Consider the following 26,721-nt stretch of genomic DNA (forward strand, 5'->3'; position numbering starts at 1 on the left):
AAATGGTTGGAAATATGCCACTGCTTAAACTTTCAATTATAATTTGAGCATAGAAATAACATAAATATGGTATTACGTCTTTCACAATACCATCTGATAACAATTTTTTTCCACCTCTTTTGGCTTTAAATTTACTGACAATTATTACGACGTCATCCGTGCTAACTTGGTCAAATTTAAAGACACAATTTGTTAGACTAGGTATATTGGCATCTCTATCAAATACTTCTATATTACTACAAATGTCTTGGATGCTATCTACAAACTATTTATTTAAATTGTTGGCAATTTCCGATTCATTGTCATATATTAAACCATTTATTACTATTTTCTTGATATATGTAGTTTCATTTCCCATACTTATTGCCTGTTTCAAATATGTATTTCCACATCATTGTACTATAATAACTATTACTATTTATTTCATGTTCCATATGTTTGATTTTTTTTGATTTTGACAAGCTCTTTGTATATTTTTTAATGTTTCTGTACTCATCCCATTCTCCTGAAGTTTGTGCAAGTTTATACATTTCATATTTATATTTATTCATATTGGCTAACTCATTGTCATACCATTTATTCATTAATTTTAATTGAACCACTTTTTCATGAGTTAGATTTTGCATAACAGTCAAAATATTGGTATTAATGATAGAAACTTTATTATCCAAATTAACTCTGTCAAAATTACTAAAATCACATATGTGCAATTGATTTGTCAGTGATTCAATATTATAGTAATCCCATGACGTAATTTTTATAGGGCTCCTCATTATAAATTTAGGGCTTATTTTTATCTTAAATTGTATTGTTTCATGATCGGAAATTTGGTGATCTTCTAACTTTTCACACACTATGAAAGCATCATTTATGATTTACTGAGTTTGGCTACACCAAAAAGCAATTTTTTGAGTCTTTTCTTACGAAAACCTAACTGCGCTATACATTTTATTTCTTTCCAATTAACAACATAATGCTGGAACTAAGAGCTTTGTCAGCAAAACTACGTTCAAAATGTATAGTTAGTGAAGGCATAGACTTATACCAGAAATTTAGTGTTTTTGTTTGTGCAGTTTGGATTAGGCTTCCTATTCGCTAAGTTTATTAAAATTTTGTATAGGAAACCATGGAAAAATCCTGAAATTTTAAATTTAACAACGACTACGACACTTTTGTGAATTGCTTGTATCACAATCAAATAAAACAAAAATTTGGTCCTTTTTTCTGAGATTTGGTCCTTTTTTCGATGAATTTTGGTCCCAAATGAAAACATGGTGTGGCAACCGTGCAGCGAATGCGATATGTGTACATATGTATGTGTCGCATCATGACAGCGAACAACCACATACACTGCATTTTTTTGCAAAAATGTTACTTTTGTTTAAACAATTTTGCTAATATAAGAAACGAATCAAGTATTTTTTTTTTTATGCACACCGAAGTTTTATTGCAAAGAAGAAATATTCCAATCGATCCATCCGTATTATAATGCAACGAGTGAAAACAAACAAGATTTTTTATTGTAAACCTTGACTTTAATTTAGATGTACGAGCCGGACCCGCATTTTGCGCAACCAACATAAAAGTCTTTTATCAAATATCAACAGAAATCAGCTGTTCTATCAATCAATTAAAACTTTCAGCTTGCGCTGCCATCTGGCGTATGGTAGCAACTGCCGGCAATGCAGTGCAAATATTCTCAATAGGGCCATAGTACAAATAGATTTCTTGGTGTGCTCACAATATTTTATTTTTTACAATTTTTTTAATAAAATATAGCTAAACAAAAGCACTACGAACAAAATTGCCCGAAGCTCGCTTATAGCCCGAATCTCCATCTTTATAACCAAAATCTTATTTGTATATTTGGATTCCAAATAGGAGCGAAAAAGGGACATAATAACAGCAATTAGAAATAATATATATGATGATTATTGTTATTCCTGAAATTTTGACTGAAAGGTTTTTACTTATCTTTTATTCACATGGCTCAATTAGGTATAAATAGCGCCCGCAAAATTGATCTCGATGTACTTTATTCTTAAAAAGTGGTGCGAAAGTTCTTAAATTAGGAATTTGCGCATTTATTTGGCGATCCTGTTTGTCGTTGTTCTTAGCTGCCTTTTATCCTATACGAATGCGCAATTTCGCATCGTAAATGGCGAAAATATAGGAATAGAGGCCAGGTCATGCTCTCCCAGCAAACACAGTTTCTACCGTTAGAGAAATATTGTAATTTTATACTAGAATTATAATGTAGTTCTCTGATGCATTTCCAATCGAAAACTAGGTTGGAGAACTAGGTTAGAATTCGACTGTGAAACGATTCGAATAACACTAGAAATGCGATGTTATGATTATCGTCACAGTTATCGATTATTTGCACGACATGATCACTCATTCTTAGTATTATACAAACAAAATAAAAATAGTGGATAATAATAAATACTAGTAAGTGAAAATGAATCCAAAAAGTTAAAAAGGGAAAGCGAGCAGATTATTGAAGTGATATTTGAATGGCATGAAAAAACGCTTCCTCATTCGTACCTCAAACTAACGGTGAGCTCAATATTTAAGTACATTTTGATTTTTTATTATAATAGAAAAAGCCTTTGAAATATGTCCATTCTTAATACATAAGATTATAACGAAATAAACGTATTTGATATAACAAAACAATGCAAATTTCGCTGATTTTAAATAATTGAACTTAATTGAACATCACTTCAAAATTCTCATTCGAAACTCATTAGAATTTGACGTTAGAATTCGATTAGAATTCTAACCATTTTCTCGATATCGAGAACGAAGTCCCGTTTTTGTCGAGAATGCTATAATTCGCGACAGTTTCGCAAATCGTCTTCTAACCTTCTACCTTAGAGAAATACATTAGAACTCGATTCGTCTTCTAATCGTTTTCTAACTTAAATGTTTGTTGGGCTGTAGCAATATTTATTTGTTCCGTGTATAAGTGCGTTGGTTCCTTAATCACTTTGAAATTGTTGGTTACAGCTGCGCCTTGGGTATCCTGGAAACGATGGAGGGATCTTGAGGTTCTAGCTGGTGTATCCATATACGTGAAATAATCAAAGGGCAATAACGCAAAGTTCTGAGTGCAGTTGATGATGATGATTATACAGTAGATCAAAATATATGGATATAGCAGAGGTTATATTGGACGAACCTTTTCAAAGTAGTGTGACAGTAAAACCAGTAAACCTTTGCGATTCCGAATTAGTACCTGGCGTGGATACGGAAGTTAGTGGATGGGGCTGGGAATCTTTTAGTCGGCCAATTATCAGTAATTATCTTCTCAAAACTACTAAAATATTTATAACACGAAAGGATGAATGCCAGTACCAATTGAAAAGATTAGAGAAACCGTCTACCAGAAATAATCATTTGTGCTGGATTTAGTGGAAGTGTTCTTGATCCTGGAGATTCTGGAGCAGGAGCAATTGTGAGTAACCAATTTTGCGCGGTGGCACAAGGTATTTGGGATAGTCTCAGTGTTTCGAATTTATTTACAGATGTAACAAATAAAACAGTTGCAGACCTTTTAGGATCCAACATAGAATAAAGGGTGCTGTTATAGATTCACTGTTGAGTTGAATATCACTCTTACTCGACAGAACACCGAATTTGGAAACATTTTGAGATAGGTCGTTTTCGAAACAACAGTTGAGATATGGTCAAAATCCACTCAACAGTCGAACTGGCGATATTTGTTTTATATATTATGTACAAATAAATTTTTTATATTTTCTATTTCATGAAGTTATCACATATTTTAGGTTAAGTCACCAATAACCAATGCCAGTATACATATATCTATGGTTAAGTGAAACTATGTTCACGAATTGGGCGTTATGAATATGGAAAGATTTCCAGGACTTGAAGAGCTGATACATTACCAACAAATTATTTTACTTTGGTGGAAGGTGTCGATGAAGGTCGCACTGATCAAACTATTTTGAAAGCCCTCAGAAAGCGGAGCAGAAAGAAGAGATTTAAGCCTAAACTTTGCTTGCAATTTACGTTGTGCTTCTTCTTAGTTTTTCCTACAAATCGGAAGGATGGAACCTACATGTTTAATTCCGACGGAAATACTGTAGGAGTGTTTGCAAAACTATTGCCAAGAGGCGACCCCGCTTAGAAGAACTTGTTTTCTAATTGAAACAACGTTTTTCTTAGTTGTTGATATTGCCCTGCGCGGAACTCTAACGCAAGACCTTCAGTGTGTTTGGCGGAGCACGCTACCACTATCACATCGAACACAGTATCCAGTAGTCCGGACATATCGCGAAATACTAGCAGTCGAGGAGATAAGCACACGGTGATAAACAGAAGGAAGGATATAGTGGACTTCTTAAAAAAGGAGGATCAATACTCCCCTGAAATACTTTTTTTTAAATGATTTTGAAGTAGTTCCGAAAACATTTAACAGATCTGGGGATAGTTAAAAAATATTCGGTGGCAGTCCTTCCGATATGATTGCCTAAACAATCGTGAAATGCTTTCGAAAACAATCTTGAAAGTGTATGGAGTTAGTCCGCAAAATTCTAGACAATAATATTACGTCGAAACTGCCCCCAGAAGATCTCGAACACAGTCTCTAAACGGTCCCGAAAATGTTCCTAAAATAATCCCGAAACGGTCTTTTAATAGTCTCAAAGTATCTAATCTATAACCAAAAACTTTTTCAGGAATTTCAAATCACAAGAATACATGTTAATTAAAGTCAAGGCTATACAAAAAAAGTGTTTTTTGTTTTCACTCGGTCGCTTATAAATAAAATAAATAAATAAATACAAGGCGCGATTACCTCCGCAGAGAGTTTAGGCCAAGCTTAGCTTCCAATTTGCGTCGTGCTTCTATGATTTTTTTTTACAAATTGGCGCGACGAAACCTACATGTTTTTACGCCGACCCCGAACGGCATCTGCAAGGCAGATGAGTTTTCACTGAAGAAATTTTCAAGGCAGAAAACATTCGGAGTGTATGCTAAATTATATATGAAATTTGTTCTGATTAAAAAGCTGCCTTCTTCATTTTTGATGTTACTCTGCCAAGAGTTCAACCCAGGACCTTCGGTGTGGTAGGCGGAGCATGCTACCACAACACCACGGCGGCCGTCTCGATCAATTATAGTTTGTGTAAATTTAAATTTTATTTATGACAAATACGAAAAGCTTATTAAGCGTTTATAATGACATTTTCTGTGTTTCTGTTTTCTGTTATTGCAGCCTAATAAGCCTATTTAACTAATAACTATAATGGAAACTTTTAATTAGTTAAACAAACAGATTGATATTTACGCATATTCCAAAGAAATGAAATGAACGCGACTTCGACAAAACATTTTGCTATACTTGTTCATAAGAAAATTTCCTAGTAATTGGTTGTTTACATATATATGTATATTTGCACAGTTGAATTGTGTTATTGAATTGACATGTGTACAATGGCCGTATTTATACTCAGCGTGCTTTGCACACAGAGTATATTAACTTTGATTGGATAACGGTTGGTTGTACAGGTATACTGGAATCGAGATAGATATAGACTTCCATATATCAAAATCAGCAGTATCGAAAAAATATTTGATTGAGCCATGCCCGTCTGTCCGTCTGTCCGCCTGTCTGTCCGTCCGTCTGTCCGTTAACACGATAACTTGAGTAAATTTTGAGGTATCTTGATGAAATTTGGTACGTAGGTCCTGGGCACTCATCTCAGATCGCTATTTAAAATGAGCGATATCGGACTATAACCCTGCCCACTTTTTCGATATCGAACATTTCGAAAAACGGAAAAAAGCGATAATTCATTACCAAGGACGGATAAAGCGATGAAACTTGGTAGATGGGTTGACCTTATGACGCAAAATAGAAAATTAGGAAAATATTGGACAATTGGCGGGGCACCACCCCCTTTTAAAAGAATGTGATTTAAAATTTTGCAAGCTGTAATTTGACTGTCGTTGAAGATATCATGATGAAATTTACCAGGAACGTTACTCTTCAATAAACAACTAATATAAATAATTCTAAATAAAAACTAGCAAAATCAGATGAAGAACACGCCCACTTAAAAAAAAAAAAACAAGTAAGGAAGGCTAAGTTCGGGTGTAACCGAACAAAATAAGGGAAAATTATCTCGTGGTAAAATGAACCTATGGTAACCCTGGAATGCGTTTGTATGACATGTGTATCAAATGGAAGGTACTAAAGAGTATTTTAAGAGGGAGTGGGCCAATAGTTCTATAGATGGACGCCATTTAGGGATATCGCGATAACGGTGGACCAGGGCTGACTCTAGAATTTGTTTGTACGATATGGGTATCAAATCAAAGGTGTTAATGTGACGCCTTTTCGGAATATCGTTATAAAGGTGGACCAGGGTTGACTCTAGAATGCTTTTCTACAATATGGGTATCAAACGAAAGGTGTTAATAAGTATTTTAAACGGGAATGGGCCTTAGTTCTATAGGTGGACGCCTTTTCGAGATATCACCATAAAGGTGGACCAGGGGTGACTCTAGAATTTGTTTGTACGATATGGGTATCAAATGAAAGGTGTTAATGTGACGCCTTTTCGGAATATCGTTATAAAGGTGGACCAGGGTTGACTCTAGAATGCTTTTCTACAATATGGGTATCAAACGAAAGGTGTTAATAAGTATTTTAAAAGGGAATGTGCCTTAGTTCTTTTCGTGGACGCCTTTTCGGGATATCAACATAAACGTGGACCAGGGGTGACTCAAGAATGCGTTTGTACAATATGGGTATCAAACGAAAGGTTCTAATGAGTATTTCAAAATGGCGTGGGGCTTAGTTCTATAGGTGTACGCCTTTTCGAAATATCGCCATAAAGGTGGACCAAGGGTGACTCTAGAATGTGTTTGTACGATATGGGTATCAAACTAAAGGTATTAATGAATGTTTCAAAAGTGAGTGGTGGTAGTTCTATAGGTGGCTGCCTTTTCGAGATATCGGCATAAAGGTTGACCAGGGGTGACTCTAGAATGCATTTGTACAATATGGTTATCAAACGAAAGGTGTTAATGAGAATTTTAAAAGGGCGTGGGGCTTAGTTCTATAGGTGGACGCCTTTTCGAGATATCGCCATAAAGGTGGACGAGGGGTGACTCTAGAATGTGTTTGTACGATATCGGTATCAAATTAAAGGCATTAATGAGGGTTTTAAAAGGGAGCGGTGGTAGTTGTATAGGTGGTCGCCTTTTCGAGATATCGGCATAAAGGTGGACCAGGGGTGACTCTAGAATGATTTTGTACAATATGGGTATCAAACGAAAGGTGTTAATGAGTATTTCAAAATGGCGTGCGGCTTAGTTCTATAAGTGGACGCCTTTTCAAGATATCGCCATAAAAGTGGATCAGGGGTGACTCTAGAATGTGTTTGTACGATATCGGTATCAATTTAGAGGTATTAATGAGTGTTTTAAAAGTGAGTGGTGGTAGTTGTATAGGTGGCCGCCTTTTCGTGATATCGGCATAAAGGTGGACCAGGGGTGACTCTAGAATGCGTTTGTACAATATGGGCATCAAATGAAAGGTATTAATGAGGCTTTTAAAAGGGGTGGTGGTAGTTATATATGTGAAGGCGTTTTCCAGATATCGACCAAAATGTGGACCAGGGTGACCCAGAACATCACCTGTTGGATACCGCTAATGTATTTATATTGTCACGGATATTAGCATCACTAAGCTATACCATCACTAAGGAGATGCTAAGGCCATGCCAAGCAGTATTTACGTCAATAATCAAATCATGTATACACATATATAAGGCAGCGAGAGACTGTAAACTACAAACCTTCACATCAATAATTCAATCATTATGTATCTACATAAACGAAACAATAACTGCGTCTCCATATATGTACCATGTACGTATGCGAGTAGCGGAGAGTCAATACACTAACACATGCATATATCTGAGAAGTTTGAGAGCTACTGGACTAGTATATTCTAGAAGCTCCTAAAGGATGTATAAAATTGTGCAACTTTAGTTATAGCTGAGAAGTTTGAGAGCTCATGGACAATGCTAGTAGATTCTAGAAAAATGCGAACGAGGAAACCAAAGAGTATAAAAGGCGACATATATAGGGTCGCTGTAATTCAGTAATTCAGTTTGAGTTGAGCAATCAATCAGTTATTGATTAAGCACGTGATCTGGCGGCCAATAGTAGAGTTTAATTTGAGTTATCAATCAGTTTGGTTATTAAGCCAGCGAGTAGCAAAGTATAAGTGTTATTGTGAAGTACTTTAATAAAGGGCATTTTTCCATTATTCAATATTGGAGTTATTTATTCAACAGTTTAGTGATTCGAACTTAGCAGAGGATTGCAAATAAGAGGATTTGCAAGTAAAATTCGTTACAATTGGTGTCAGAAGAGGAATTGTTGAATAAATTCCAGGGGACAACAAGGACATGGCAAAGTTCAGTGAATTGAAGATCCAGCAACTAAAGAAGGAGTTGGACAGCCGTGGATTGAATACAAGCGGCGTTAAACTCGAACTTCAGGCACGGCTACGAGAGGCAATGGAAGCAGAAGGAATTGATGTGGACGAGTATGTCTTTTATCCCGATGAGGACGAGACAACAGCAAAAATTGAAGAGAAAAATGAAACACCGCAGACAATGGCGAACACAGACCTGAACATGATGTTGGCTGCAATATCGGCACAAATGTCCAACATGTCGTCACAATTGGCATCCCAACTGGAATCGCAAAAGACAGAAATAACATCTCAAATGTCATCTCAGCTGGAATCGCAGTCGACACAGATAACATCAAAGATGGAAGAACAAGAGGAGCGCTTATCATTGCAGGTGGCACAAATGTCTTCACAGTTAGAAACACAGGAAGCAAGGGTAACATCAAAGCTGGAAGCGCAGGATGCAAAAATCGCTCAATTTCAGGCAGAAGTCGATGATTTGAAGGGTCGTATGGAGCAGTTACAATTAAATCGTCCAGTAGTTTCAGCGAGTAATCCAAAGGTAAAAACACCATCCTTTGACGGTTCTGTTCCTTTCCAGGCCTTTAAGCTACAGTTTGAGAAGACCGCAGCAGTGAACAACTGGAATGTGGGAGATAAAGTTGCCGCACTCTTCGTGGCATTGAAAGGACCAGCTGCCGAAATCTTACAGACTATTCCAGAGTACGAACTGAACAGTTATGACGCATTGATGGCTGCTGTAGAACGGCGATACGGAAGCGAGCACAGGAAACAGATATTTCAAATAGAATTGCAAACCGCTACCAAAAAGCTAACGAGACTTTGCAGGAGTTTGCTTCGGATATTGAAAGATTGGCTCATCTTGCAAATGCGGACGCACCCGTGGAATACACTGAAAGGGTAAAAATCCAGAGCTTCATAAATGGCATACGAGATGTGGAAACGAAGCGAGCTACCTATGCGAATCCAAAACTAACATTTGCTGAAACGGTATCGCATGCTCTGATTCAGGAAACAGCGTCGCTTCTGTGTAAGCCAGTTTTCAAAGCAAGCCGTGTGGAAGCAGAAAGGCCAGAGTGGGTAGAAACAATTTTGGAAGCACTGAAGGGATCTCAACAGAAGAATGCCGGAGTTATTAAATGTTTCAACTGCGGCAACCCAGGTCACATTGCACATCGTTGCGATCTTGGTCTTAATAGTTCCAACAATGTGGGTGGCCATTAACGCAAAGCTGGAGGAGATGAGCAAGAGCGAGTAAGAGATAGAGAGCTAGATCCAGCTATTGAATGCCCTGAGATATCTGTGTCGCAAATTGGTAGAAAATCGAGCAGTCTTACCGTCATAGGGAATGTGGATGGTAAAGAACGAGTATTGACTGTAGATAAGGGCGCATCTCATTCCTTGATCCGATCTGACTTGGTCAACAGGAGAGTAAAACCGTTACCTGGAGCAAAGTTGCGTACGGCCACAGGCGAGTATAATCAAGTCCAAGGCGAAGTGGTATGTGAGGTATTAATTGGGAAAGTCATGGTTCTACACAAATTCGTTTTGACGGAAATCGTTGATGAAGTCATATTGGGAGTGGACTTCTTGGTTGACCATGACATCAGGATCGATATGCGGAGAAAAATTATGCGCTATAAGAACCAGGACATACCACTTAACTTCAGTTTGGAAAAAAGGTTCAGCAGTAATCGGGTACTGGTGGAAAAGACTCGACAAAGACCACGAAAGTCAAAGGCAAAGATTGATAGATCGAATGGGTCAAATAAATCAAAATAAAAAGTACCTGCGAGAGAAACACTGGCATTGAAAAAACCTAAACGACGCAGAAAAACGAAGCAACGAATTTCCGAGAAAGAATACGAGGGTAGTTTCAAGCCAGAGCGCACTAATGTTGTGAAATGTGGGAACGATACTGATTATGCGAAGCCAATCCGTCAAGCGCAAGCTCTACGAAGTAGTTCATTGGCCAAACAACAGAGTGTGAAGGAACGAACCAGGGTATTGAGTGGTACGATGAAACACAGGTACCATGAGAACAATAATTCGACAGGTTTCTTGGCGGGAGATTTGGTACTGTTATACAACCCTCACCGGCGGAAATGTGTTCCATCCAAATTTCGGTGCAGTTGGGAAGGCCCGTACAAGGTTGTGAAGAAGATCAGTGATACCATCTACCGCATACAAAGCATTGAGAAACCACGGAGTAGAAGAGTGGTACATTTGGCGATGCTAGCAGCGTTTAGATCGAGAGATTTGTCTGATTGGGACGATCAGACTTAGGTGGAGGGCAGTGTCACGGATATTAGCATCACTAAGCTATACCATCACTAAGGCGATGCTAAGGCCATGCCAAGCAGTATTTACGTCAATAATCAAATCATGTATACACATATATAAGGCAGCGAGAGACTGTAAACTACAAACATTCACATCAATAATTCAATCATTATGAATCTACATAAACGAAACAATAACTGCGTCTACATATATGTACCATGTACGTATACGAGCAGCGGAGAGTCAATACACTAACACATGCATATATCTGAGAAGTTTGAGAGCTACTGGACTAGTAGATTCTGGAAGCGCCTAAAAGATGTATAAAATTGTGCAACTTTAGTTATAGCTGAGAAGTTTGAGAGCTCATGGACAATGCTAGTAGATTCTAGAAAAATGCGAACGAGGAAACCAAAGAGTATAAAAGGCGACATATATAGAGGCGCTGTAATTCAGTTTGAGTTGAGCAATCAATCAGTTTTTGATTAAGCACGCGATCTGGCGGCCAATAGTAGAGTTTAATTTGAGTTATCAATCAGTTTGGTTATTAAGCCAGCGAGTAGCAAAGTATATGTAAGTGTTATTGTGAAGTACTTTAATAAAGGCCATTTTTCCATTATCCAATATTGGAGTTATTTATTCAACAGTTTAGTGATTCGAACTTAGCAGAGGATTGCAAATAAGAGGATTTGCAAATAAAATCGTTACAATATATATAATACCAAGAACAGTATTCCTGCCAAGATTTCAAGGGTTTTTTATTTCGCCCTGCAGAACTTTTTCATTTCATTCTGCTTAATATGGTAGGTGTGTCACACCCATTTTACAAAGTTTTTTTCTAAAGTTATATTTTGTGTCAATAAACCAATCCAAATACCATGTTTCATCCCTTTTTTCGTATTTGGTAAAGAATGATGGCATTTTTTTCGTCTTTGGTAATTTTCGATATGACTTGGGCGTGGTCATAGTTGGATTTCGGCCAATTTTTACACCAATACAAAGTGAGTTCAGATAAGTACATGAACTGAGTTTAGTAAAGATATATCGATTTTTGCTCAAGTTATAGGGTTAACGGCCGAGCGGAAGGACAGACGGTCGACTGTGTATAAAAACTGGGCGTGGCTTCAACCGATTTCGCCCTTTTTCACAGAAATAATTTATCGTCCCAGAATCTAAGCCCCTACAACTTTCAAAAGGATTGGTAAATTTTTGTTCGACTTATGGCAGTATCCTAGACAAATTAAATGAAAAAGGGCGAAGCCACTCCCATTTTGAAATTTTCTTTTATGTTTGTATTTTGTTGCACCATATCATTACTGGAGTTGAATGTTGACAAAATTTACTTATATACTGTAAAGATATTAAATTTTTTGTTAAAATTTGACTTAAAAAAAAGTTTTTTAAAGTGGGCGTGGTCGTTCTCCGATTTTGCTAATTTTTATTAAGCATACATATAGTAATAGGAGTAAAGTTCCTGCCAAATTTCATCATGATATCTTCAACGACTGCCAAATTAGAGCTTGCAAAAATTTTAAATTACCTTTTAAAAGTGGGCGGTGCCACGCCCATTGTCCAAAATTTTACTAATTTTCTATTCTGCGTCATAACTTCAACTCATCTACCAAGTTTCATCGCTTTATCCGTCTTTGGTAATGAATTATCGCACTATTTCGGTTTTTTGAAATTTTCGATATCGAAAAAGTGGGCGTGGTTATAGTCCGATATTGTTCATTTTAAATAGCGATCTGAGATGAGTGCTCAGAAACCTACATACCAAGTTTCATCAAGATACCTCAAAATTTACTCAAGTCATCGTTTTAACGGACGGACGGACGGACGGACGGACATGGCTCAATCAAATTTTTTTTCGATCCTGATGATTTTGATATATGGAAGTCTATATCTATCTCGATTCCTTTATACCTGTACAACCAACCTTTATCCAATCAAAGTTAATATACTCTGTGAGCTCTGCTCACCTGAGTATAATTAAACAATGATCAATATGTTGTTCACCGGGGTCCTACCACGCATAATCACGATCCAAAGGCCCATCATTTGGTAATCTCTAACTCCAATAATAAAGTGACAGATCTGGGATCATCATCTCCTCTGGAATTCCCAAATTATAAGAGAAACCATTGTAGAATGTCCATCTGAATGTCGCGTGTAACTGCCTTCGAAACAGGCACATAATTCTAAAATAAGTCGTATGAAAAACAACAAACACTAGCAGACAACCAGAAACTCTACAGGACATAAACATACCAGAGGACTTGAAGTACTTGGAAGGAAATCTGTTCGTTTTGAGTGATTGGGATTTTGATGGAAGAAAAAATATTATTATGGGCCCATGGGATTCGTTAAGGGAATTAGGAAGATCACGGTGCTGGGTGATGGATGCAACATTTTTTGTAGTGCCGACAGCTTTTTGTCCGCTTTTCACCATTCAAGGGCTAATTGATGGTCAATTTCTTCCTCTAGTTTTTTGCATGATGAGTAAAAAATCTAAGAAGGCGTATAATGAATTCTTTTACCAGCTATTTCACTTGGCTTTAGCTCAAAATATTAATTTAAATCCAGAAAGGATTATAATAGATTTTGAGCAAACCATCTCGACTGTGGCAAAAGAATATTTTCCTGATGCTCAATACAATGGATGTTTGTTCCACTTCGGCCAGATCATTTGGAGACGAGTTCAGAAAAAAGGGTTTGCTCAAAAATATGACAATGATGAAGGGTTCAGCATAGCAATTCGTATGCTGAAAAGTTTATAATTTGTTCCTCCAGAAAATGTTTTTGATTATTGTACTGAATTAAGGGCCAGCTTTGACGATATGGATTTTAAAAAAATTTGTGAGTGGTTTAAACAAAATCACATACAATCGAATAGATATTTGGGTGTACCGAAATATAACCCGACATTTTGGTGTGTTTCGGATTCATTTAAAGACAATTTTCCACGCACTCAAAACTCTGTCGCGGCTTGGCACCGTAGGCTCAAAGTAGTTGTAGGGGGAAAAAATGTGGTGCATATGAAATAATAATACAATTATGGAAAGAAATGATTAAAATAAGGACAAATATAGAAAAGATGTAAACAGGCGCAAGTATACGAAAAAATAGAAAAATGTGGAACGAGTAAAAAAGATTAAAAAAGTTGTTAAACGTCGTTTGAATTTAGAGTTGTTAAACGTCTATTTGAAATCCATAGCTTATAATATCTATCTTTGTAATTAAGATTTGGATTTTTTTCCCTTAACTTTTGACAAATGAAGTGTATTTTTCCATTTATTGTTTATGTATGTATGTGTTTATAATTTGTAAAAACAAAAAAAAAAAAACAAGTAAGGAAGGTTAAGTTCGGGTGTAACCGAACATTACATACTCAGTTGAGAGCTATGGTGGCAAAATAAGGGAAAATAACCATGTAGGAAAATGAACCGAGGGAAACCCTGGAATGTGTTTGTATGACAAGTGTATCAAATGAAAGGCATTAAAGAGTATTTTATGAGGGAGTGGGCCAAAGTTCTATAGCTGAACGCCATTTAGGGATATCGCCATATAGGTGGATCAGGTTTGACTCTAGAATTTGTTTGTACGATATGGGTAACAAAAGAAAGGTGTTAATGAGTATTTTAAAAGGGAGTGATCCTTAGTTCCATAGGTGGACGCCGTTTCGAGATATCGCCATAAAGGTGGACCAGGGGTGACCCTAGAATTTGTTTGTACGATATGGGTATCAAATTAAAGGTATTAATGAGGGTTTTAAAAGGAAGTGGTGGTAGTTGCATAGGTGGTCGCCTTTTCGAAATATCGCCATAAAGGTGGACCAGGGGTGACCCTAGAATTTGTTTTTACAATATGTGTATCAAAAGAAAGGTGTTAATGAGTATTTTAAAAGGGTGTGATCCTTAGTTCCATAGGTGGACGCCGTTTCGAGATATCGCCATAAAGGTGGACCAGGGGTGACTCTAGAATGTGTTTGTACGATATGGGTATCAAATTAAAGGTATTAATGAGGATTTTAAGAGGGAGTGGTGGTAGTTGTATAGGTGGTCGCCTTTTCGAAATATCGCCATAAAGGTGGACCAGGGGTGACTCTAGAATACGTTTGTACAATATGGGTATCAAACGAAAGGTGTTAATGAATGTTTTAAAAGGGAGTGGGCCTTAGGTCTATAGGTGGACGCCTTTTCGGGGTATCGCAATAAAGGTGGACCAGGGGTGACTCTAGACTTTGTTTGTACGATATGGGTATCAGATGAAAGGTTTTAATGAGTATTTTTAAAAGGGAGTGGGCTTTCGTTCTATAGGTGGACGCCTTTTCGAGATATCGCCATAAAGGTGGACCAGGGGTGACTCTAGAATACGTTTGTACAATATGGGTATCAAACGAAAGGTGTTAATGAATGTTTTAAAAGGGAGTGAGCCTTAGTTCTATAGGTGGACGCCTTTTCGGGGTATCGCAATAAAGGTGGACCAGGGGTGACTCTAGACTTTGTATGTACGATATGGGTATCAAATGAAAGGTTTTAATGAGTAATTTAAAAGGGAGTGGGCCTTAGTTCTATATGTGGACGCCTTTTGGAGATATCGCCATAAGCGTGGACCAGGGGTGACTCTAGAATGTGTTTGTACGATATGGGTATTAAATTAAAAGTATGAATGAGGGTTTTAAAAGGGAGTGGTGGTAGTTGTATATGTGAAGGCGTTTTCCAGATATCGACCAAAATGTGGACCAGGGTGACCCAGAGCATCATCTGTTGGATACCGCTAATTTATTTATATATGTAATACCTGCCAAGATTTCAAGGGTTTTTTATTTCGCCCTGCAGAACTTTTTCATTTTCTTCTACTTAAAATGGTAGGTGTCACACCCATTTTACCAAGTTTTTTTCTAAAGTTATATTTTGCGTCAATAAACCTATCCAATTACCATGTTTCATCCCTTTTTTCTAATTTGGTATAGAATTATGGACTTTTTTTCATTTTTCGTAATTTTCGATATCGAAAATGTGGGCGTGTTCATAGTCGGATTTCGTTCATTTTTTATACCAAGATAAAGTGAGTTCAGATAAGTACGCGAACTAAGTTCAGTAAAGATATGTCGATTTTTGGCCAAGTTATCGTGTTAACGTGCATGCGGAAGGACAGACGGACGACTGTGTATAAAAACTCGGCGTGGCTTCAACCGATTTCGCCCATTTTCACAGAAAACAGTTAACGTCATAAAACCTATGCCCCTACCAAATTTCAAAAGGATTGGTAAATTTTTGTTCGACTTATGGCATTAAAAGTATCCTAGACAAATTAAATGAAAAAGGGCGGAGCCACGCCCATTTTGAAATTTTCTTTTATTTTTGTATTTTGTTGCACCATATCATTACTGGAGTTGAATGTTGACATAATTTACTTATATACTATAAAGATATTAAATTTTTTGTTAAAATTTTACTTTAAAAAAAGTTTTTTTGTTAAAAGTGGGCCTGGTCCTTCTCCGATTTTGCTAAGTTTTATTAAGCGTACATATAGTAATAGGGGTAACGTTTCTGCCAAATTTCATCATGATATCTTCAACGACTGCCAAATTACAGCTTGCAAAACTTTTAAATTACCTTCTTTTTAAAGTGGGCGGTGCAACGCGCATTGTCCAAAATTTTACTAATTTTCTATTCTGCGTCATAAGTTCAACTCACCTACCAAGTTTCATCGCTTTATCTGTCTTTGGTAGTGAATTATTGCACTTTTTCGGTTTTTCGAAATTTTCGATATCGAAAAAGTGGGCCTGGTTATAGTCCGATATCGTTCATTATAAATACGGATCTGAGATGGGTGCTCAGGAACCTACAAACCAAATTTCATCAAGATACCTCAAAATTTACTCAAGTTATCGTGTTAACGGACGGGCGTACGGACGGACATGGCTCAATCAAATTTTTTTTCGATCCTGATGATTTTGATATATGGAAGTCTATATCTATCTCGATTCCTTTATACATGTACAACCAACCGTTATCCAATCAAACTTAATATACTCTGTGAGCTCTGCTCAACTGAGTATAAACAAGTAAGGAAGGCTAAGTTCGGGTGTAACCGAACATTATATACTCAGTTGAGAGCTATGGAGACAAAATAAGGAAAATCACCGTGTAGGAAAATGAACCTAGGGTAACCCTGGAATGTGGTTGTATGACATGTGTATCAAATGGAAGGTATTAAAGAGTATTTTAAGAGAGAGTAGGCCATAGTTCTATGGATGGACGCCATTTAAGGATATCGCCATAAAGGTGGACCAGGGCTGACTCTAGAATTTGTTTGTACGATATGGGTATCAAATAAAAGGTGTTACTGAGCATTTTAAGAGGGAGTGGGCCTTAGGTCTATCGGTGGACGCCTTTTCGAGATATCGCCATTAAGGTGGACCAGGGGTGACTCTAGAATGTGTTTGTACGATATGGGTATCAAATGAAAGGTGATAATTAGTATTTTAAAAGAGAATGGGCTTTAGTTCTATAGGTGAACGCCTTTTCGAGAAATCGCCATAAAGGTGGACCAGGGGTGACTCTAGAATATGTTTGTACGATATGGGTATCAAATGAAAGCTTTTAATGAGTATTTTGAAAAGGAGTGATCCTTAGTTCCATAGGTGGACGCCGTTTCGAGATATCGCCATAAAGGTGGACCAGGGGTGTCTCTAGAATGTGTTTGTACGATATGGGAATCAAATGAAAGGTGTTACTGATCATTTTAAGAGGGAGTGGGCATTAGGTCTATAGGTGGACGCCTTTTCGAGATATCGCCATTAGGGTGGGCCAGGGGTGACTCTAGAATGTTTTTACGATATGGGTATCAAACGAAAAGTGTTACTGAGCATTTTAAGAGGGAGTGGGCATTAGGTCTATAGGTGGACGCCTTTTCGAAATGTCGCCATTAGTGTGGGCCAAGGGTGACTCTAGAATGTGTTTGTATGATATGAATATCAAATGAAAGATGGTAATGAGTATTTTAAAAGGGAGTAATCCTTAGTTCTATAGGTGGACGCCTTTTCGAGATATCGCCATAAAGGTGGACCAAGGGTGACTCTAGAATGTTTGTACGATATGGGTATCAAACGAAAGGTGTTACTGAGCATTTTAAGAGGGAGTGGGCATGAGGTCTATAGGTGGACGCCTTTTCGAGATATCGTCATTAGGGTGGGCCAGGGGTGACTCTAGAATGTGTTTGTACGATATGTGTATCAAACGAAAGGTGTTACTGAGCATTTAAGAGGGAGTGGGCATTAGGTCTATAGGTGGACGCCTTTTCGAGATATCGCCATTAGGGTGGGCCAGGGTGATTCTAGAATGTGTTTGTGCGATATGGGTATCAAATGAAAGGTGGTAATGAGTATTTTAAAAGGGAGTAATCCTTAGTTCTATAGGTGGACGCCTTTTCGAGATATCGCCATAAAGGTGGACCAAGGGTGACTCTAGAATGTGTTTGTACGATATGGGTATCAAATGAAAGGTGGTAATAAGTATTTTAAAAGGGAGTAATCCTTAGTTCTATAGGTGGACGCCTTTTCGAGATATCGCCATTAGGGTGGGCCAGGGGTGACTCTAGAATGTGTTTGTACGATATGGGTATCAAATGAAAGGTGGTAATGAGTATTTTAAAAGGGAGTAATCCTTAGTTCTATAGGTGGACGCCTTTTCGAGATATCGCCATAAAGGTGGGCCAAGGGTGACTCTAGAATGTTTGTATGATATGGGTATCAAACGAAAGGTGTTACTGAGCATTTTAAGAGGGAGTGGGCACTAGGTCTATAGGTGGACGCCTTTTCGAGATATCGCCATTAGGGTGGGCCAGGGGTGACTCTAGAATGTTTGTACAATATGGGTATCAAACGAAAGGTGTTACTGAGCATTTTAAGAGGGAGTGGGCATTAGGTCTATAGGTGGACGCCTTTTCGAGATATCGCCATTAGGGTGGGCCAGGGGTGACTCTAGAATGTGTTTGTACGATATGGGTATCAAATGAAAGGTGGTAATGAGTATTTTAAAAGGGAGTAATCCTTAGTTCTATAGGTGGACGCCTTTTCGAGATATCGCCATAAAGGTGGGCCAAGGGTAACTCTAGAATGTTTGTATGATATGGGTATCAAACGAAAGGTGTTACTGAGCATTTTAAGAGGGAGTGGGCATTAGGTTTATAGGTGGACGCCTTTTCGAGATATCGCCATTAGGGTGGGCCAGGGGTGACTCTAGAATGTGTTTGTACGATATGGGTATCAAATGAAAGGTGGTAATGAGTATTTTAAAAGGGAGTAATCCTTAGTTCTATAGGTGGACGCCTTTTCGAGATATCGCCATAAAGGTGGGCCAAGGGTGACTCTAGAATGTGTTTGTACGATATGGGAATCAAATGACAGGTGTTACTGATCATTTTAAGAGGGAGTGGGCATTAGGTCTATAGGTGGACGCCTTTTCGAGATATCGCCATTAGGGTGGGCCAGGGGTGACTCTAGAATGTTTTTACGATATGGGTATCAAACGAAAAGTGTTACTGAGCATTTTAAGAGGGAGTGGGCATTAGGTCTATAGGTGGACGCCTTTTCGAAATGTCGCCATTAGTGTGGGCCAAGGGTGACTCTAGAATGTGTTTGTATGATATGAATATCAAATGAAAGATGGTAATGAGTATTTTAAAAGGGAGTAATCCTTAGTTCTATAGGTGGACGCCTTTTCGAGATATCGCCATAAAGGTGGACCAAGGGTGACTCTAGAATGTTTGTACGATATGGGTATCAAACGAAAGGTGTTACTGAGCATTTTAAGAGGGAGTGGGCATGAGGTCTATAGGTGGACGCCTTTTCGAGATATCGTCATTAGGGTGGGCCAGGGGTGACTCTAGAATGTGTTTGTACGATATGTGTATCAAACGAAAGGTGTTACTGAGCATTTTAAGAGGGAGTGGGCATTAGGTCTATAGGTGGACGCCTTTTCGAGATATCGCCATTAGGGTGCGCCAGGGTGACTCTAGAATGTGTTTGTGCGATATGGGTATCAAATGAAAGGTGGTAATGAGTATTTTAAAAGGGAGTAATCCTTAGTTCTATAGGTGGACGCCTTTTCGATATATCGCCATAAAGGTGGACCAAGGGTGACTCTAGAATGTGTTTGTACGACATGGGTATCAAATGAAAGGTGGTAATAACTATTTTAAAAGGGAGTAATCCTTAGTTCTATAGGTGGACGCCTTTTCGAGATATCGCCATAAAGGTGGACCAAGAGTGACTCTAGAATGTGTTTGTACGATATGGGTATCAACTGAAAGGTGGTAATGAGTATTTTAAAAGGGAGTAATCCTTAGGTCTATAGGTGGACGCCTTTTCGAGATATCGCCATAAAGGTGGGCCAAGGGTGACTCTAGAATGTTTGTATGATATGGGTATCAAACGAAAGGTGTTACTGAGCATTTTAAGAGGGAGTGGGCATTAGGTCTATAGGTGGACGCCTTTTCGAGATATCGCCATTAGGGTGGGCAAGGGGTGACTCTAGAATGTTTGTACAATATGCGTATCAAACGAAAGGTGTTACTGAACATTTTAAGAGGGAGTGGGCATTAGGTCTATAGGTGGACTCCTTTTCGAGATATCGCCATTAGGGTGGGCCAGGGGTGACTCTAGAATGTGTTTGTACGATATGGGTATCAAATGAAAGGTGGTAATGAGTATTTTAAAAGGGAGTAATCCTTAGTTCTATAGGTGGACGCCTTTTCGAGATATCGCCATAAAGGTGGGCCAAGGGTGACTCTAGAATGTTTGTATGATATGGGTATCAAACGAAAGGTGTTACTGAGCATTTTAAGAGGGAGTGGGCATTAGGTCTATAGGTGGACGCCTTTTCGAGATATCGCCATTAGGGTGGGCCAGGGGTGACTCTAGAATGTTTGTACAATATGGGTATCAAACGAAAGGTGTTACTGAGCATTTTAAGAGGGAGTGGGCATTAGGTCTATAGGTGGACGCCTTTTCGAGATATCGCTATTAGGGTGGGCCAGGGGTGACTCTAGAATGTTTGTACAATATGGGTATCAAACGAAAGGTGTTACTGAGCATTTTAAGAGGGAGTGGGCATTAGGTCTATAGGTGGACGCCTTTTCGAGATATCGCCATTAGGGTGGGCCAGGGGTGACTCTAGAATGTTTGTACGATATGGGTATCAAACGAAAGGTGTTACTGAGCATTTTAAGAGGGAGTGGACATTAGGTCTATAGGTGGACGCCTTTTCGAGATATCGCCATTAGGGTGAGCCAGGGGTGACTATAAAATGTTTGTACGATATGGGTATCAAACGAAAGGTGTTACTGAGCATTTTAAGAGGGAGTGGGCATTAGGTCTATAGGTGGACGCCTTTTCGAGATATCGTCATTAGGGTGGGCCAGGGGTGACCCTAGAATGTGTTTGTACGATATGGATATCAAATTAAAGGTATTAATGAGGGTTTTAAAAGCGAGTGGCCCTTAGATGTATATGTGAAGGCGTTCTCGCGATATCGACCAAAATGTGAACCAGGTGATCCAGAAAATCATCTGTCGGGTACTGCTAATTTATTTATATATGCAATACCACTAACAGTATTCCTGCCAAGATTCCAAGGCTGTTGATTTCGCCTTGTAGAACTTTTTCATTTTCTTCTACTTAATATGGTAGGTGTCACACCCATTTTACAAAGTTTTTTCCAAAGTTATATTTTGCGTCAATAAACCAATCCAGTTACCATGTTTCATCCCTTTTTTCGTATTTGGTATAGAATTATGGCATTTTTTTCATTTTTCGTAATTTTCGATATCGATAAAATGGGCGTGGTTATGTTCGGATTTCGGCCATTTTTTATACCAGGATAAAGTGAGTTCAGATAAGTATGTGGGCTAAGTTTAGTGAAGATATATCGGTTTTTGCTCAAGTTATTGTGTTAACGGCCGAGCGGAAAGACAGACTGCGGACTGTGTATAAAAACTGGGCGTGGCTTCCACCGATTTCGCCCATTTTCACACAGAACAGTTACCGTCGTAGAATCTATGCCCCTACCAATTTTGAGAAGGATTGGTAAATTTTTGTTCGACTTATGGCATTAAAAGTATTCTAGACAAACTAAATGAAAATGGGGGGAGCCGCGGCCACCGTGGTGTGATGGTAGCGTGCTCCACCTATCACACCGTATGCCCTGGGTTCAACTCCCGGGCAAAGCAACATCAAAATTTTAGAAATAAGATTTTTCAATTAGAAGAAAATTTTTCTAAGCGGGGTCGCCCCTCGGCATTGTCTGGCAAGCGCTCCGATTGTATTTCTGCCATGAAAAGCTCTCAGTGAAAACTCATCTGCCTTGCAGATGCCGTTCGGAGTCGGCATAAAACATGTAGGTCCCGTCCGGCCAATTTGTAGGGAAAAATCAAGAGGAGCACGACGCAAATTGGAAGAGAAGCTCGGCCTTAGATCTCTTCGGAGGTTATCGCGCCTTACATTTATTTTTTTATTTTTATTATGTACAAATACATTTTTTACATTTTCTATTTCATGAAGTTATCACATATTTTAGGTTAAGTCACCAATAACCGATGCCAGTAAACATATATCTATGGTTAAGTGAAAATATGTTCACGAATTGGGCGTTATGAATATGGAAAGTTTTCCAGGGCTTTGAAGAGCTGATATATTACCAAAAAATGATTTTACTTTGATAGAAGGTGTCGATGAAGGTCGCACTGATCAAACTATTTTGAAAGCCCTCAGAAAGCGGAGCGGAAAGAGGAGATTTCAGCCTTAACTTCGCTTGCAATTTACGTTGTGCTTTTGATTATAGCGTTTTCTTTTCTGAAATAAATTGTTGCCTAAGTAAATGGTAAAGCCTTAATAGTGTTACTCCTACCTTAGAAAATTGTCAACATTTATAGTGCATACAAAGAACATTTCATCTCACCATATTCACTCACATCACAAATCACACAAGAAGATTGCGCATTGCGCATGTAAACATTAGATCATCTCATTTTTATGGGCAATTCTTACGTCATCTTCCTTTAGCTCTTGTTTTTTTCTCTCTCTTTCATTCGTTCAAACAGTCAACTGTGACGTAGCTGCGCAGAACAAAGCAATTTTGAATGCGCAATCTGGTAGTTGATCTGTACTTATATTAACAGAGTATATGTGGAATTCAGGAGCGAATTGAGAGTTTCACAGAGTTGCACTGCCACACCGCCATTTTATACAGGGTAAAAGTGTAACGCTTTTGCGTTGCGAACAGGCAAAAATTTTCACAAAAGAGCGAAATACCCCGTAAAGGCGTTGCCTGTTTTTTAGAATAAAGCAACACCCCTTCCGGGGTGTACAAAAAGCGTAACACTATAGCCAGAAAAGAAAAAGCTATTAGTTTTTCCTACAAATCGGAAGGTCGGGACCTACATATTTAATTCCGACGGAAATACTCTCGGAGTGTTTGCAAAACTATTGACAAGAGGCCACTCCGCTTAGAAGAACTTGTTTTCTAATTGAAACAACGTTTTTCTTAGTTGTTGATATTGCCCTGCGCGGAACGTTAACGCAAGACCAGAGATATATGTATACTGGCATCGGTTATTGGTGACTTAACCTAAAATATGTGATAACTTCATGAAATAGAAAATGTAAAAAATTTATTTGTACATAATATATAAAACAAATGTCGCCAGTTGAGTGGAATGTCACCATATCTCAACTGTTGTTTCAAAAACGACCTATCTCAAAATGTTTCCAAATTCGGTGTTCTGTCTAGTAAGGGTGATATTCAACTCAACAGTGAACTTATAACAGCGCCCTTTAATCTATATTTGATCTTAAAAGGTCTGCAACTATTTTATTTGTTACATCTGTAAATAAACTCGAAACATTGAGGCTATCACAACTTCCTTGTGCCACCGCGCAAAGTTGGTTACTCACAATTGCTCCTGCTCCAGAATCAAGAACACTTCCACTAAATCCAGCACAAATGATTATTTCTGGTACACTTGGACGTTGTGGCAGCGCACTGCCCTCAAGTTGCCCGATCAAACCAGGTCCTGGTTTTTTTTTTTTTTTGTTTTTTTGTTTTTATACTCAGTTGAGCAGAGCTCACAGAGTATATTAACTTTGATTGGATAACGGTTGGTTGTACAAGTATAAAGGAATCGAGACAGATATAGACTTCCATATATTAAAATCATCAGTATCGAAAAAAAAATCGATTGAGCCATGTCCGTCCGTCCGTCCGTCCGTTAACACGATAACTTCAGTAAATTTTGAGGTATCTTGATGAAATTTCGAATGTAGGTTCCTGGACACTCATCTCAGATTGTTATTTAAAATGAACGATATCGGACAATAACCACGCCCACTTTTTCGATATCGAAAATTTCGAAAAATCGAAAAAGTGCGATAATTCATTACCAAATACGGGTTAAGCGATGAAACTTGGTACATGAATTGAACTTATGACGCAGAATAGAAAACTAGTAAAATTTTGGACAATGGGCGTGTCACCGCCCACTTTTAAAAGAAGGTAATTTAGAAGTTTTGCAAGCTGTAATTTAGCAGTCGTTGAAGATATCATGATGAAATTTGGCGCGAACGTTACTCTTATTACTGTATATCTGCTTAATAAAAATTAGCAAAATCGGAGAACGACCACGCCCACTTTTTAAAAATTTTTTTTTTTTAATTCAAATTTTAAAGAAAATTTAATATCTTTACAGTATATACGTAAATTATGTCAATATTCAACCCCAGTAATGATATCTTGCAACAAAATACAAAAATAAAAGAAAATTTTAAAATGGGCGCGGCTCCGCCCTTTTTCATTTAATGCCATAAGTCGAACAAAAATTTACCAATCCTTGCGAAATTTGGTAGAGGCTTAGATTCTAGGACGTTAACTGTTTTCTGTGAAAAAGGGCGAAATCGGTTGAAGCCACGCCCAGTTTTTATACACAGTCGACCGTCTGTCCTTCCGCTCGGCCGTTAACACGATAACTTGAGCAAAAATCGATATATCTTTACTAAACTGAGTTCACGTACTTATCTGAACTCACTTTGTATTGGTGTAAAAAATGGCCGAAATCCGTCTATGACCACGCCCACTTTTTCGATATCAAAAATTACGAAAAATGAAAAAAATGCCATAATTATATACCAAATACGAAAAAAGGGATGAAACGTGGTAATTGTATTGGTCTATTGACGCAAAATATAACTTTAGAAAGAAACTTGGTAAAATGGGTGTGACACCTACCATATTAAGTAGAAGAAAATGAAAAAGTTTTGCAGGGCGAAATCAAAAGCCCCTGGAATTTGGAAGGAATACTGTTCGTGGTATTACATATATAAATAAATTAGCGGTACCCGACAGATGGTGTTCTGGATCACCCTGGTCCACAGTTTGGTCGATATCTCGAAAAGGCGTCCACATATAGAACTAAGGCCCACTCCTTTTTAAAATACTCATTAACACCTTTCATTTGATATCCATATTGTACAAACGCATTCTAGAGTCACCCCTGGTCCACGTTTATGGCGATATCCCGAAAAGGCTTCCACCCATAGAACTAAGGCCAACTCCCTTTTAAAACACTTATTAACACCTTTCGTTTGATACCCATGGTGTACAAAAGCATTCTAGAGTCAACGCTGGTCCACTTTTATAACGATATTCCGAAAAGGCGTCCACCTATAGAACTAATGCCCACTCCCTTTTAAAATACTCATTAACACCTTTCATTTGATACCCATATAGTACAAACAAATTCTAGAGTCACCCCTGGTCCACCTTTATGGCGATATATCGAAAAGGCGTCCACATATAGAACTAAGGCCCACGCCCTCTTAAAATACTCATTAACACTTTTCGTTTGATACTCATATCGTACAAACAAATTCTAGAGTCACCCCTGGTCCATCTTTATGGCGATATCTCGAAAAGGCGTCCATCTATAGAACGTAGACCCACGCCCTTTTAAAATACTCATTAATACCTTTCATTTGATACACATATCGTACAAACAAATTCTAGAGTCAGGCCTGGTCCACCTTTATGGCGATATCCCTAAATGGCGTCCATCTATAGAACTATGGCCCACTTCCATTTGATACACATGTCATACAAACACATTCCAGGGTTACCCTAGGTTCTTTTTACAACATGGTGATTTTCCCTTACTTTGTCTCCACAGCTCTCAACTGAGTATGTAATGTTCGGTTACACCCGAACTTAGCCTTCCTTAATTGTTGTATCCTAATTCTTATTTATGTGTTATTTAATTTTTTTTGTTACCGAGTCTTTGAGAGGCAGTGGCTTCTTAAGCGCCGAGATCTAAAACCGCTCAGCTACAGAGAATCTCATCAGCTGAGAAATATAGATTCACAAAATACAATAGATTAAAAGTTTAAATATAATTTTTTAATTATTACGAGAAGATAGAATCATCTTTTTTATGGCAAAGAGCGAGTCCGAAACATCAATTATCCTCGAGTGAGAGTTATAATCTTCACACAAACATAGAAAAGGTTCGTGTAGTTGGAAATTGCTTCTGCATTGTTTAAGAATTATAAGTATATAATGCCTTGAAACTCGGCATGGAACATTCAAGTTTACTTCGTTCAAAAGAAATGGGCTTGAAATCGATCCATTTAAAAGTCTAGCCATAAATAGTACACCTAGAATTTCTCTACGACTTGCAAGGGTAGGAAGATTTATTAGTTTTAGTCGATTAGTGTAAGGAGGAAGATTATATGGAGAATTCCATTGAAGATTTCTCAAGGCGAAAAGTAAAAACTGTTTATACTCAGTTGAGCCGAGCTCACAGAGTATAATAACTTTGATTGGATAACGGTTGGTTGTACAGGTATAAAGGAATCGAGATAGATATAGACTTCCATATATCAAAATCATCAGTATCGAAAAAAA

The sequence above is a fragment of the Eurosta solidaginis genome, chromosome 1 (genome assembly GCF_040869045.1).
Source record: "Eurosta solidaginis isolate ZX-2024a chromosome 1, ASM4086904v1, whole genome shotgun sequence".
Classification (NCBI taxonomy): Eukaryota; Metazoa; Arthropoda; class Insecta; order Diptera; family Tephritidae; genus Eurosta; species Eurosta solidaginis.